Below are 12,154 nucleotides of genomic sequence, written 5' to 3'. Positions count from 1 at the left end.
CCATGCTCCCACCCCTCCTGCCACATCCCCAGCGGTCTGGGGCTGAGACCTCTGGGGCAGGGGGGGCCAGGGCTGGGGGAGGGACTGTGGTTGCAGAGGCTGAGAGCCTAGCCTGGCCTTAGACCTGAGGTGTGGGCTAGGGCCAGGACACCAGCTGGGACTCAGGATGATCCTGGCCCAGCCATGCCCACCTGCTCAACTTGCCCCCTCAGACCGCTGGCTCCCAAATCCTTGGCTCCTGGTGGGAATGAGGCCGCAGCTGGAACAGGCCTGGCCTCCACTTTCCACACTGGGGCTCTGCACGGCAGGAGGTAGGGGCACTCTATTGTGGCTGCCTGGGCTAAGTGCCCACTCACACGACACACTGGGGAGAGAATCCCTCAAGGCCTGGGAGGCAGAGCAGGCCTGAGGGCAGACTGGGAGCCCATCCTTTGGGCCAGGGTGGCTGGGAAGGCTTCCTGAGGGAGGGGGGCATTTGAGCTGGGTTTACAAGAGAGGAATGCTCCACAGCTCCTGGGTGCCTGCCCCAGATCTGCCCCGTGCTGTATGAACGTCGTCAGGCTCCGAACCTCTCTGGACCTGGCTTTTCCTAGTTGCTGTGGCTGACCTGTGCCGAGCGAAGGCCCCCCGGTTGGGTTCCAGAACACAGGCTGACACCTGAGTCCACCCTGGGAAGCATCCAGGCCGGGGAGCTGGGGTGGCACTGAGCAGGGGGAGGCTTGCGAGAGGGATGCCCAGGGCCTGAGGAGGAGGCCTGGTGGCAGACGCTAGGTTCCCTGGCTCTGACCTGCTTCTTGCTGTGACCTTACCTGAAGCTCTGCCTCTGGGCCTCAGTTTCCATGTCTGTGCGGTGTGGGGTGACCAGATTATCCCCGATGGGACAGCCAGCACTCGAGGGACCTCAGTGACCTGGATGCTCCAGCTGGGAGGTGGTCTGGAGCAGGGGTGGGGTGGGGTGGGGCTGGGGCTGCACGTGCATCTTACCCAAGCTGAGGTCTGGCTCCGTGGAGGTACACTTCCAGGCCTTACCGGAAGTCCTCCAGGGCCTTCTGAGGGCCCTGGCATCCAGGGGCAGGGGCTTGGGAGGAAGGCAGGAGGGCACAAAGCTGCCCCTGGTTGCCCCTCACACACAGTGGGCAGCTCACGGGCCTTGGGGTGAGAAAGCCTCGGGTTTGAATCCTGGATCCACAGCCTCCCGGTTGTGTGACCTTAGGCAAATCCCTTAACCCTGTGAGCCTCAGTTTCCCCACCTATGAGCAGGCCTGAGCATAGCACCTCAGGCCTCACAGGGCTGTCATCGGGTCTGTGTGTGAGGCAGGAGGGCCCGGGAACCCCCGCTCCCTCTCTCGGGCCTGCCGCCTTCCCAGGGGCCACGGGAACCCCATTCCTGAGGCCTAGGGCAAGGGCGGTCAGTCCATCTGCCTCGGGCCTGTGTGTGTGGAGGGGCCCTGGCCTGCCGGAGGAAAACAAGTGGGGGGCGGTGCGGGGGGGTGGGCTGCACTGCGGGCAGGGTCAGGGGAGCTGGCTGAAGGGCTGGCCAGAAGCTCCACGCAATCTGTCTGCTATGCAGCCCTGGGCCTGGCCTGTATTTATTTATGCTGAGCGTATATTTATATCAACCCCTTTCTCATTAATAGGGCAGGAAATGGCTGGAATTGTTACATACCTGGCCGCCCAGGGGTCCCGCTCCGCCAAGACACACAGGGCCCTGGCTGCCCAGCCATGACTGACTGCGAGGGGCCCCCTCCTCAGTCCCCGGACTGCGTTGCTGGCCTTTGACTGACCTTGCCTGCAGTGAGCACCCCCCTATTCTTCCTTGAGCTCCCACTCATCCCCCGAGCCCACAGCCCTGGGAAAGGGGTTCATTTTCTGGCATCTTCCTGTCCCCCAGCTCCTGACACCATCCCAACCTCAGGAGAAGCAGGGGGTGTCAGGCGCTGTCCAGGTGCAGCTTGTCAAATGGTGGGGGGGGGCGCTGGGCAGATGGCAGGCAGAGCCTCCGAGTGAGAAATGGGGGTCCCCTTGATTTGGGGGATGGAGTCCTGGAGCCCTGGGGTGGGGTGTGGGCGGTGGAGGAAGTGAGGGGATGGAGAGAGCCCCCTCCTGAGGCTTGGGCGTGGGCCCCAGGTGGGGCTGCCAGAGCTGAGAGGCGTGGGCCCCTCCCCAGAGCGCTCGCCTGACATAACCTATTTGCGCTTCTGCCTCAGCCCGCTCCCCTCTGCCAGCCTCCCTACCCAGGCCAGACTGTGCCGTCCTGCTGTCTCCCTCCTGGGTGGCTTTGCTGGGGCAGGGTCAGAAGGAGCCTGCAGGATGCCCACCAGCCCTGGGGGGGTAGCTGTGTCCGCTTCCCCTCTCCTCAGGGGCCCAGGAGCCGTAGGCGCTCCCCTGGTGGTCAGTGGGCCTGGCCTCTGACTGGTGCCCTCTGCGGCCTCCATGCCCTCCCGGCTCGGAGCCCAGAGCCAGTGTGCAGATGTGGCCGCTGGGCCCGCCCTTTGCCCTCATCCCTGCAATCTCAGCAGTCCTTCTAGGGTCTGGGGAAAGGGGGTGACAGGCAGGCAGCTCCTGACATTGAGGAGGAGACATTGAGAACTTCCAGTTCTCTAGGCTGAGGGCCCCCTGGGCGGTGGGAGGGGCTGCTGCACGCCTTGGGGCTCAGGCAGGGGTCTCTGGGCTTCTCAGCTGTCCCACCATCCAGGGCAGATGTGCTTTATGGGACAGAAGGGCCAGGCCCCAAGGACAGCACCTCGCCTTGGCTCCTTTACAAAGGTCTTCCCCAGAAGCCATGTTGAGCCACAGCCTGCAGAGCCCCAAGTTCATGATCAAGTCCTGGGCAGCAGCAGGTCCCTGGTGTTCCTCCCGCTCTGCCTGGCTCTGCCTGGCCTGGCCCGGTGGCCTTCGACAGGCTGGCTCCCCCGGGAGCTGTCCATTTATGAGATGAGGACCCCCACACCCTGCACGGGAGTTGTGGGGACCCAACGAGGCAGGTGAGGGGATCGCATAGGCTACAGCACATGGTGGGTGCTCAGCGAATAGGAACATCTCTTCCACCACCTCACCTTGGTGGCTAAGTGCCTGGGGCCCCGCGGGGGTCAGCGGTTGGCCCAGGTCCTCTGCTTAGCTGTGCTCCAGTCCCTCTGGTGAGAGGCAGGCGTCCGTCCGCAAAGCTCCCTCCCCCAACGCTGCCTGTGATTGGAGAGACGTCGGACCCTCTGCTCCAGCTGGGGTCCTGCCCATCCCTGGCTTGTGTGACCCCGGGCAGGTCACTGGGCTCTGTCCCTGCTCACGCAATGAGGCATGAACCTTTGGGCTCTGTAGCTCCTGAGTCAGAGTTTGTGTGTGTGTGTGTGTGTGAACCCTGAACCCCTCTTGGCCCTGGGCTTAGGGGTGCTGGAGAGGGCGAGTGTGGAGGCCCCTTGTTCCAGTCCCCAAAGCCCCAGACCCCTATGCCCGGGGCGCTGCAGCTGAGCCCGGCCGCACTCCTGCTCAGACTGCATACATCTGGAGCTGTGTCCCGCCCCCAGCCCAGACGCACATCTGGAGCCCAAAGCCGGCTAGCCGGCTAAACATGGAGCATCTGGGCCCTGAAGAGCCGGCTCCCAGGTTAATGCGGCCCATCTGGGCCCTTGGCTGCCGCTCCGCCCTGTCTCCACAAAGGAATGCTGGCTGCACATCTGGAGGGCTGGAGCCCTGCGGTCGTTCCGCCTTGCCCTGCCTGGCGGGGCTGGAGCTGGGGCTGCCTGGGGTTCCCTCCTTGAGGCGGGGGTCCTGTGCACGGGGGGCTCACTCTGCCTTTCTGGATGACACAGCTCATAGGGCTTCTCCTGGGGGCTGCCTTGGGAACAACATAGTTTTAACATAATGGGGACACATGTCCCTTGCCAGGAGTGGTGACAGATGACACTCTGCACCAACTCAGCCGGCAGCCCTTGGCATCGCTTGAAAGGGCCTCCCGGTCCCCCCAGTGTCGCCTGCCTGGCCCCTCCCAGGGCACCGAGGGTTCTATGGGGTGCCCACCAGCTGTGGGGGGACCGTACTGGGTCCCTGTCACGAAGCCCGTCTCACACGATGCGTCCGGCTGTCACTTCCCTGCTCCTCCCCCTTTCCCTGCCAATACCCGTGCTCTCCCAGAGGCCCCAGATGCAGAGATGAGGGCCCGGGAAAGGAGGCTGCCCAAGGGAACCAGGGCTGGCATGCCGAGGAGACTGCGCGGGGCAGGGCCACACCGTGGGGCAGCCGGGGTAGGGGCGCAGGTCTGGCTTGGAGGACACTTTGGAGCCATGGGGACTGCCTAGTGGTGGCCGGACCGGCTCCTCCTCAGACTGCCCTCCTGACCTCCCTGAGGACCCGGGGCCCTACGGAGTGACAGCATAGGGACCTCGTCAGGGTCACTGCAGTAGTGAGCTCCTTCACGCTACGCTTAGGCCCTGCAATTCCCAGATTCTAGACTTCTGAGATGCTGCTTCCTCAGACTCTGAGCCTCCCACGGTGGGAGGTACAAACAGGCCTGGGGCGGAGGCCAGATATTGGGCATAGAGGGTGGTTGGGAGGCAGTGGGGAAAGGGCATCAGACCTGCAGAGAAGTATCACCAGCCTGTGGCCGGGACTCAGGACCTTGGGGCCTCCCCACCCAGAATGGCCTGGGCTCTGCTGCTGGCCCTGCCCCCGAGGCCTGGGGTTTGGGTTAGCATCCTGTTGTCACCCTTTATCAGAGCATCACTGGCCCCAATTGAAAGGAATCCTTTATTACTCTAGCCTCCAGCCCGGAGGACCTGGAGCTCCAGGCAATGGAAACCATTGAGCTTCATGTCTCCTGCCCTACCTCCTCACCCACGGAAAATCTGACTCAACAAACATGCAGGACAGAGACACAAATAAAAAAAAAAAAAATCACAAGGGCTAAAATTTGTTGAGTCTTCACGATGGGCCAGATACCATTCTGAGGGCTTTCCTTGTATTAACTCATTCCAGGCTTCCTTGTGACGGAGGTACTCTTGTTATCACGGACCCATTTTACAGACGGGGACCACGAGGCTTACGGTCCACTTAGCCATCGGGGTTGCGGGGGCTGAGTCGGGTTCAAAGTCCATGTCCTTAACCACTGCCTCTCTGCATGTGGCCGGGGTGGGGGGCACTGGAGGTGGGGCTGGAGAAGGGACAGAGGGAGGCAAAGACAGGGGTGGCTTTCGGACCCTGAGAAGTGCTGCTGCTGACCCCAGCCCGGGAGAAGAAGCATAGGCGTCGGTCACAGGGACCACTTCGTCCTATCCCCCCGCCCTGGGCTTTTGCCTGAGCTGTCCAGGCGTGAGGAGCGGTCCCTGCTTTGTCAAAGCCTCCAAAGTCAAACAGAGACAGGCTTTGCCTGAATCTGAGTCCTGCTGGCCAGGGAGGGGGCCCGTTCCCCTGGCTCTTCTAGAAGGCAGGAGTCTGGGGCCACGGGGGGGCTGTCATGGTCAGCTATGGGCCCACCTGCTGTGCATAGTCTTCCGGGGTAACACCTGGTCCTGAGGTGGGGGCACTGTCTGTGGTGTGGAGGGTCACCGGGAGTTCCTAGGGCTGTGGCTTGGGGGTCTCCGGATATGCATGTGCCTGGGTGGCGGGGGGCTCCCTCCATCCGCTTCTGCCACCACCTGACCCGCCTGGGGAGTAAGCAGAGGGAGGAGAGGGCCTTCTGGGGCCTCATCTCTGGACTATTCTGACCGACCCTCCTTGCCCCACAGCCACCTTCTAACAACCTCTTCCACCGACCAGAGTGCCTTCCCTTTTCATCATGAACATGGCATCCAACCTCACCGGGTGCCTCCTTGGTGCCGAGCACATTTTTACATGATGTAATATCTCAATCCCCACAGCGTGGCAGGAAGGTATCATGCGCATCCCCATTTTACAGATGAGGAAACCTAGGCTCAGAGCAGATAAATCACTTGTCCACACCGCTGACAAGAGATTCAAATCCAGGCCTGTTCTGACCCCTCTCACTGAGCTCCTCATTCCCACCCTTGCCAAGAGGGCTGGGGAGAAACCTCCATTCCCCAAACTCCTGGGGCAGACCCAGGCTTCCCAGAGCCCCTGCCTGATGCCCCCATTCCCTCGGTGGCTGGCTTGGAGTGGGCTCAGCCTGGACGTGGGGGCTGGCCGAGGGCCAAGGGGGAGGAAAATAGGAGTGGGAGGAGCCGAACCCCTATCGGAAGTGAGGGGTAGCCCCGGCCAGGCCAGAAGGGCTTTCTAGGCAGGCTGGGTTCCAGGCTCCACGGGGCAGGGGGCAGCGGTGGTAGGGGAAGCAGGTCCCCGGGCCACACCTCCTGTGTGCTTTTGAGGTTCTGTGGCCCAAGCTGGTGTGGGGAGACCAAGGCAGGAAGGATGGATGCTGGTCTTGTCCTGTGGTCTTAGGGGACTTGGTTCTCTCTGGGGGGCTCCAGCCTGGGGAGAAAGGAAATGCAGGAGGCTCCTGCTAAGACCAGATTAACTGGACTCTACACGGTTGAACTTGGCAAGAGGTGGAAGGTTCAGCCCGGATAGCACCTCCCTCCTCCGCCCTGGGCAGGCTGCGAGTGCCAGAAAGGGTGGTGGGCTCCGTGCCCCTGCCTCGGGGGCTGCACAGAAAGCCCTGGCTTGACCCCCACAGGCTCCCCAGGTGGGCTTCCCATGGCCCCTCCTGGCCCCTCCCCCTCTCCCTTACCTGGGGTTCTGTCCCGAGTCAGGTGGGGCAGGTGTGGCTCAGCTAGTAGCTTGGGGGAGAGCCCAGAACCTTCTGCTGCCACTTGCCAGGGTCCCAGTGCCTGGACCACTGATGCCGTGTCCATCCTGGTCCCCAGGACCACGTCTCCCTGGGCCTTGGGGCTCTGGAGGGGAACGTGGGTGCCCAGGATAGGAGACTAGATCCCCAGGTGGGCTGTGAAGTCTGTGGCCCTGCAGCCCCGCTCACTCAGGGCCGACACTCATTACCTTCCCCCCACCTCCCGCCCTACCCAGTGTGGCAGGGCCCATCCCTGGTCGAGCGCACCTGACTGTCAGGTCAGTGGCTCTGTCAGCTGGTCTAAGGGACGCTGCTGCTGAGGGCTCTGTCCCCACCCCAACAGCCCCTGGCCTCTCATTCCCTCCGGGGGCTGCCGTCCCGAGGGCCCTGGTGCTGGGTCTGCAAGGACATGGGTAGCATCCCCTCCCCTTCCCAACCTCGGGAGGGGGCCTCAGGAGCGGCCCCCACCATTCACATCCTTTCAGCTGAAGACTGGGAGCAACGGGCTCTGAACATTCTCTCAGTCCACGAACACCCTGCATGTCTCCTGGTGCCAGGGGGAAACTGAGGGCAGGGGCAGGAGGTCGGTCATTCCAGGCACTAGAACCTATTAACAGCATGTTGGCTCCACTCTGAGGAACAGGGCTGGATTTGAGATGTTCACAGAACCTTCTGGCTCTTGCTTAAATGAAGCCTACTGTCAGCCCCGCGTCCGGAGCACCCCCCCCCCCCCCGCCGCCCACCCATATTCCCAAGGTCACAGGGCTCCCCGACCAGTCCCCGGGGCCAGGCGTGCCTGTGACCCTTATTCCAGCCTCCTCCAGCCCCCTGGGCCTTGTTACCAACAGCGAGAGAGGGTCTTCCTGCCTCCCTCTCTCTTCAGAAAGGCCAAGCAGTGGGGAGCTCATCAGGGAGCAAATTCTCCCAGACGAACCAGGCCAGTCAACAAACAGGCGACCAAAACAACAAGTAAAGATTACGAAACCCAGATTCAGGGAAAGAGGCCACTCCAAGCGTCTCTCCGGGACAGGGGGTGGCAAAATTGGGCCAGGCCTGTAGGGTCAGAGCCTGCCTGGCCCGGACTATTTTTGTACCGTCTGGGGGGTGGGGGCTGATGAAATTCCAGCTGCGTTTCACCAAAACACTTTCCCCTCAAGCCCAAGCTCCATGTGGTTCAAATTCATTGTCACTTAACTCATCACTCAAGGCCCCGAGCCACACCCCTCCCCCCCCAAGAAAGACAAAAACAGAGTCTCTGGCACTCGGGCGAGGTGGGCGTGAGGGGTTATGACCTTAGCTGCACCCCGCCCCCCCCCCCCCCCCCCCGCCCGGCTCCTTCCATCTGGGCCTTGGCCTCCTCCAAGCTAGAAGATGAGCGCCACTAGGACTTGGGGGTCACCGGCTCTCTCCCCCCTCCCACCCACCCCCCTGCTGGAAACAGGGAGCTGCTGTGCCCCGAAGTCCCATGCGCAGGAATGCCTGGAGGTCACCGCGTGGCAGCATCACATGGGGCCATGTCCCCGCCAACCAGCAAGGAGAAGCCCATCTGCCTTCTCGCACCAGGCTTTAAGCAAGTTCCTTGGCCCGCACCTGGTGTTCTTCACCTCAGGGCTTGTTGCGGTTGGGGAAGGCCAAATCTGAGCGGACGGGAAGGGCTGCGGGGGTAGGGGGAGAGCCACCAGAGGGCATTTTAGTCTTTATCAAACACGGGGACTGTGCCCCCTGCTTTTGCAAGCGGTGCTGACATGTCGCTTCCCGGGCTGGGTGGCCACAGCTGTGGGTGCATTTGATGATGGGCCCACCTGCCCCCTGTTCTATTCTGGAGGCCTGTATCTCCCCCTAGACCTCTCCAGGGCACGGCAGGGCTAATCCACCCTGTATCCCCAGTGCCATGCCCGGGGCTTGGCACAGGACCCAAGGGCTGCAAATACTTGTTGAATGAATGAACGCATTTCTCAAATCACATCAAAGTGCTATTTTCATTATCTTCGGGCCAGATGAAACCAGGGCCGTGGCTCTCTAGATAAATATTGACAATCTGCTCTTGCATATCCCACGGGCAGGGACAGAGCACTCTTTCTGGGGCAGGCAGGAAGGAAAGCCCTGGTCCCTAGAGAGAGGTGACCCTGAGCTCCCCTCCTGCCCACATCGGGGATGCCGATGACCCTTCTGCTCGGCCGACCCCTCTGCTGGGCCACCCCGCCTGCTTTGGTCCCCAGACTGAAGGGGCAGCAGGGTGGAGCTGCGGGAGTTCGCTTTCCTGGGCAGGGTCAGGCAGTTCCTGAGGAGCAGAGTTGTTTGGGTGCAAACATTTCCCTGCATTGTCTGGCGTCAGGAGGCAGCCAAGAGTCTGGGCAGGAGGCGGAGAGCTGAAGCAGGACTCCCTCCCCTCCACCCCGAAGAGGACACCTCCGAGCATGAGCACACAGGTGGGGGCTGGGAGGTTGTCCCAGGCCTCGGGGGATGCAGAGGAACTAGCAGAAGACAGAAAGGGGAGCCCAGCCGGGCAGGCGGGGAGCGAGGTGAAGACATGAGCCGGTCTTTGGTTCAAGTCCAGCCAAGCTATGAGATTGCCTCCCCTCTCAGCTAAGCTTGCCCCTCCTTTGAGGCTTCTGCTCGATGACACCTTTTCTGGGGACAGTGGCTCTGGAATTGGGGTCTCCTGGAGGTGGAGAGAAGGACATCCATGCTGATCCCTTGTGGGTCTCCAGAGTCTCCCGCTCTCTCTGCCACGGGGCCTCTGAACAAGACACTCCCCCGACTTCTGCTTTTCCTCCCTGGAACTCCAGAAGGAAGCCTGTCTGTATCTAGGAGGCAGGGGGCCGGGGTGGGGGCAACGCCACTTTGCACTTTGGATGTGTATCCCAAGTGATGCTCCATGGAACGTTCGTTGTTGGAGGAGAGAAAAAAAAAAGGTTCTGGATCCAATAAACTGGGGAAACACAGAACTTGACAGTCAGACAGAACTTATCAGAGCCTTTGATTTTTTTTTAAAGATTTTATTTTATTTTATTTTATTTGAGAGAGAGAGAGAGAGAGCACAAGAGGGGGCAGGGTCAGAGGGAGAAACAGACTCCCCGCCGAGCAAGGAGCCTGATGCGGGACTCGATCCGGGACTTCAGGATCATGACCTGAGCCGAAGGCAGTCGCCTAACCAACAGAGCCACCCAGGCGCTCAGAGCCTTAAATTATTAATACGGACTTTATGGGGCACCTGGGTGGCTCAGTCGGTCAAGCGTCCGACTCCTGATTTCGGCTCAGGTCATGATTCTCAGGGCTCCGTGTTCGGTGGGGAGTCTGCTTGGGATTCTCTCTTTCTCCCTTTGCCCTCCCCCTGACCACTGCTCATACTCTCTCTCAAATAAATAAATCTTTTAAAAAAATTATTAACAAGGACTTTGATCTCCTAAGAAGGGGCCCTGGTGCACAGTATCTCCCAGCCGTATTTGATACTGCTGCCATTTTCCCTCATAGACTCTTTTCTAGGACAAGTGGGACATACTCTGGGCCATGCATGCGTAGAGGACACCTCATGGACCTGAAATGTCAAGCCACCCTGTCGAGATGGTGGCTGTGGGTGAAGATGCTTCTTTTTTTTATGTCAACTGGGAAATTACCCTTATAACATTGGATGAAGTTGGCCAAGCTAGCGTGGAGATCTGGCCACATGATTTGGCCTCTGTTCCTTGGCACTGAAAGGAGATAAGCTGGCAGGTGGACAGAACAAGAGGGTAAGGACAGACCTTGTCCGTCTCTCTAACTTATTCTGAAAATATGAGCCACAGTTGGGTCAGTTGTGGTCAAGGTTGGGCAAAACCCAGTAGGGAAAGTTGGGAGGACTTCACTCATCAAAGCTGATGGGAAGTTCCAGGAAGAGTGATCCCAGATTCAGGAGAGATCTGACTCCAAGACCAGATTTGGGGATGAGTTAGCAAGACTGGTACCACTGCGGGGCCCTCACCCTGCAGATCCCTGTCCCCTCCTCACAGCTGGGGTCCCTGGACCCCACCAGCAGCCTCAGCATTGCCCCAGATTCTGGAGACTGGCCTGACTTTAATTAGGGGATTTCTGAAGGAGCCAAGTTCAATGTTCAGGGGAATCCACATTCAATCTGGTGTCCCAGTTCTGATAATGGAGGCTCAGCTTTGCTCCTGGGGCCCCTCTTGTCTGTCGGCTGCTGGATGTCCCCAACCCTGCCTGGTTCCCATAGCTATAGCCCGTTGACCTGCTGGACCCCTTCTTCCTGTCAGTTCTGGCTCATCCCCTTCGCATCTGCCTGGGTCCCAGACCTGACCCGCTGGATGGGCTCCTTGCAGGTGACATTGTCTGAGAGCCTGCTCCATCTCAGAGGGAGTCCAGCTGGTCAGGCCTTCCCTGTCCCAGCCTGTAGCTCTCAACTGTCCCTGGGGCTTGGACGCCAGACAGCAACCATTCTACTCCAAAGCCTCTGCTCAGGCCCTCTTGAAAGTCATTCGCTCCATTTTGTCCATTCAATAACCTGTTCTTTCCATCAACATTTGTGGAGTGGACCTTGGTCACACTCTAAGCTAGTGGTTCTCAAACTTGAGTGTACATGAGAGGCCCCTGGGCGGGGGGGGGGGGGCTGATTTAGTAGGTCTGGGGTGAAGCCTGATAATTTGCGTTTCTACCCAGTTTAGATGCTACTAGTCTGGGACCTACACTCTGACGGGACAGGTCTAAGCTGTTATCAGCTACTAACGTCCACATATGGACCAGCTTATCAGGCCATTGAAACCAGAAGCGTCCTCCCACGGGGAGGTCTGGACAGAGTCAGGCTTGTGGAAGGACATGGACCTCGGCGGGGAGAGGTGTCGTGTGCCAAGAGACGGACAGAGGCCCGGAGAGCGAGCTGGGGCCACGGAGGACAGATTTGTCTTCTTCCTAGGCTGGGCCAGGCCCCAGAAGTCAGGGTCTGGGACAGGAGGGAGGGGGGCAGGCGTGGTGGGGAAGGCTGGGGCCACGCTGAGCAGAAGCTAGGATTCGGCCGCGAGCCCAGTGCACCTGACCCGTGGGGCTGGGAACAATGGCTGGGCCGGTGCTCCCTGGCCAGCTGCCCCAGCAGATCTCTGTTTTCCTTCCCGGCTCCGATCTCCCGGAGCTCTCCTTGCTCGCTCCCTCTCCGGCAAGCCCATCCTGTCCGCTGGCCCCTGGACAGCACATTCCTTCGTGCTGATTTCTTCTCCGCGGCTGCAAGCGCACGTTCTCACAGCTAGGCGGGAAGTGAGGCCGGGGACTGGGGTGATGCCGAAGGGGGCTCAGGCGGGCCTCCCTGGGGCCCAGGCTCTGCCTTGAGACCAAAGGGCACCTGGCGGGGAGAGGAAGGAACACCCCCTTAGGCTGGGGGTTCCCCATTCCCTCCCCCCACCGGACTCTGTATCTCCTGCTGTTAGGCAGGACCCA

This window comes from Zalophus californianus, chromosome 10 (genome assembly GCF_009762305.2).
Source record: "Zalophus californianus isolate mZalCal1 chromosome 10, mZalCal1.pri.v2, whole genome shotgun sequence".
Taxonomy (NCBI): Eukaryota; Metazoa; Chordata; class Mammalia; order Carnivora; family Otariidae; genus Zalophus; species Zalophus californianus.
The sequence above is the reverse complement of the archived record's forward strand: the minus strand, read 5'-3'. Positions refer to the sequence as shown.